Genomic DNA, 3,125 nt, shown 5'->3' with positions numbered 1-3,125 from the left:
AGAATTCAAGTGTCTGCTTTGCTTTGCAAGAGGCATCTTCCTTGACAGCAAACAGGGGTTTGCCTCAGCCTTTATTCTGGAGCTTCCACTTCTTTATACTAAGGTCTTCCAACTAATTTTGCGCTGTAAAACTCTGCTTGCTGTTTCTAGTAAACCACTGCATTTTCATTCTCCTTTTCTGAAGTACAGCAGTGTAAGTAAATCAGTATTTTTTTCATTACTAGAAGCACAATGTATCTAACACCAAATACTAACCTGTGGAAAGAAGGTCCCTAAAGAAAATGGATTCTTAAAAATGAGTCTGTTTATCTTAGTGAGTCTAGAGAAAAATAGCTCAACCGGCAACTCTCAGCAAGATGTTTATCAAATGTGAAGGCTTCTGACTGTCATGGAAAGGACTCAGTCGGAGATCAATGTGATCAGACAAAAGCCATTTATTATAAAAAACTAACTCTCTATATACTATTGCTTAAAGTTGTTTACAATAGCCCATTGTGACTGGATACATATCTTTCAGGCCCTTAACAGCTAATATATAATTGGTTAAGCACAGGTGTGAGAACCTGACCTTCAAAGCTTGCCCACAGTCCACAATTTAGCAACTCAGTAAATTCCAGCTCCTTCTTATCTTGCTGGGATTGTTACTCCCAGCACCTCACTCCCATCCTCCTTCACCTTTAGTTGCACCTTGGTTCATGTCGAACTCCACGTAGGCACTTGCTGATCTGGGTATGTGGCCGTTCTTTGCCAGAAAATCATCCACACCTGACAATAGTCACCCTCATAAATGGTGAAATGAAGTCATTTTTAATGGCAATGAATTACTTTTTAATGAAAGAAAATGTCAAATAATCTTTTCGTCAGATAACTTCAATATAGTGCAAAGCTAATGGCTATGTAGGAGATTGCTTGGAGTACAATACAGACTACTATTCTAAATCAGCCCCTTGCCAAGACAGGAAGGAGTGAGTGGTTATTTGTATTAGCCTCTAACATCCAGTATCAGAAGGGGGCCTGCAAGGATGCTGGAGAGGAACTCTTCATTAGGGACTGTAGTGATAGCACAAGGGGTAATGGGTTAAAATGTAAACAGGGGAAGTTTAGATTGGATATGAGGAAGAAGTTCTTTACTGTAAGAGTGGTGAGGCACTGGAATGGGTTGCCCAAGGAAATAGTGAATGCTCCATCCTGGCGGTGCTCAAGGCCAGGTTGGACAGAGCCTTGGGTGACATGGTTTAGTGTGAGGTGTCCCTGCCCATGGCAGCGGGTTGGAACTAGATGATCTTAAGGTCATTTCCAACCCTAACTATTCTATGATTCTATGAAATAGAGCTATCAGGACTCTCACTGTGCTGGTTTGGCTGGGATAGAGTTAACTTTCTACATAGCTGATATGCAAGGAACACTTCCTTTTCTTCACGAACACACTATATCGTTTTAGATTAATATGCCAATTACGTGAATTGTCTCTCCGAGTCTGTTGATAAATTAGATCACATTTTGATAAAATGCGTGAATAATTTCATGTTCACAGATGTATTCCCCTTGTTTTTTGTCATATATAGAAACCTAAAATGTTTGTCAGCCTCTGCTATGACCCTCTTTGTTACTCCTAAACCCTGTAATGAGTAAATAACTCCTCTAGTTTCTTCATTTTTGTCCAAGTCAGCATTGTTTATACTTATTTGTAGTTCACTATCCCATGCTAGTCTTGGCCCTGGATTAAAACTCTCCTCAATATATTTGCAAAGCAATCTTCAGTTTCTCTTCCACTTTTTTGTGTATTGGACTCTCATCACTCCATGAATGACTCATGAAATATTCTTGGGTAAATCAGTGAAAGCCCTTCTGACAGCACCATCTGCTCAGCCATACATTTGTCTACCAGGTACATCTTTATGTGGATGTATTTTGTCCCTTCACTGGTGTCCCTTCACTGGAGGGACAGATGGAGTCCCCAGTCCTTCACTTTTTCTTCCAGTATCTCTCAGTCATTTTGAGTCACTGTAGTATCATTAGCAGGGCTCACATGACTGAGCAGAACCATTCCTTTGCCGGTGGTCTGCATGTGCATCAGCAACTTTCAGTTATATTTCAGCTTGCATTTTTCTTTTCTAAGTGTTTCTTACTCTAATCAGGTCTCAGGCATATTGGCATATTTATAGTTAGGTCTCAGTTCTTATTGGCTGTATTATACTTTATTTATATTAGCATTTATTACTGGTTTTCTGCAGCTTCATCATTAGTACCCTTAATCTTAAATTTTACTACTAATCAAAACCAAGTCTAGTAAAGAATGAGAACATGTTAACACAAATAATCATGACCTCTATAAACTTCCTAAGAAGTGAAGTAACTACTGTATGTCAGCATATCTGCCATGCAACTCCCTCAAACAAAGATTTTCTTGGCCCTAATTTTTCACAGTTTGCATTTCCTAAACTCCTCAGTAAAAAGCCATTTGCCATAAGTGACCAGTTAAAGTTCTTAATGAATTCCAGCTTTTTTTCCCCTAAAAGTACTACACTTGGCTTCTTGCTTTTGCCTGTTACAACTCTAATATCATGCCATGAAATCCACAGTCCTTACATGTTTCAACAGAGATCTCATATCCCATCTGTCGACACAGAATGTGAAGTGATCTCAGACCAGTAACTGGGCACTGCTGACAGCTTTAGTTGGTTGAGGTTCAACACAGGGCACTGGTTCATTACCATCATTGGATTACCAGGCAAGGACTGAAAACCACACAGCTCCTCAATTGTAAAGCCTGACTAATCAAGTGTAAGCACTTCTGTTGCTGTATCCCCTTAATTTTATGTGTATCTCTTCTCTCTTTATTAGACTGAACAATGGCCAGATAACTGACAGACAATAACAGTGAAGAGCTCTGGAGAAGCCCCAGTGAAGAAAAGCTGGACTTCTTTTATTTCACACACTTTCTGTTTCTATTCCTTCCTGCATCTGTTTTTAACAGACTAGAAAGTATCTGTTAAGTAATAGTTACTTTGCCAACAGTTCCTTCAAATTATTACAGGATCCTAGATCTACTAAACAGGAAGAAAGACAAGTTAATATCCTTTTTATTTCCAAAATCAAAGCTACTGCCTCCCATGCCAATACCA

This window comes from Psittacula echo, assembly GCF_963264785.1.
Source record: "Psittacula echo genome assembly, chromosome: 3".
In the NCBI taxonomy this organism is placed as follows: Eukaryota; Metazoa; Chordata; class Aves; order Psittaciformes; family Psittacidae; genus Psittacula; species Psittacula echo.
Note: the sequence above shows the minus strand (reverse complement) of the source record.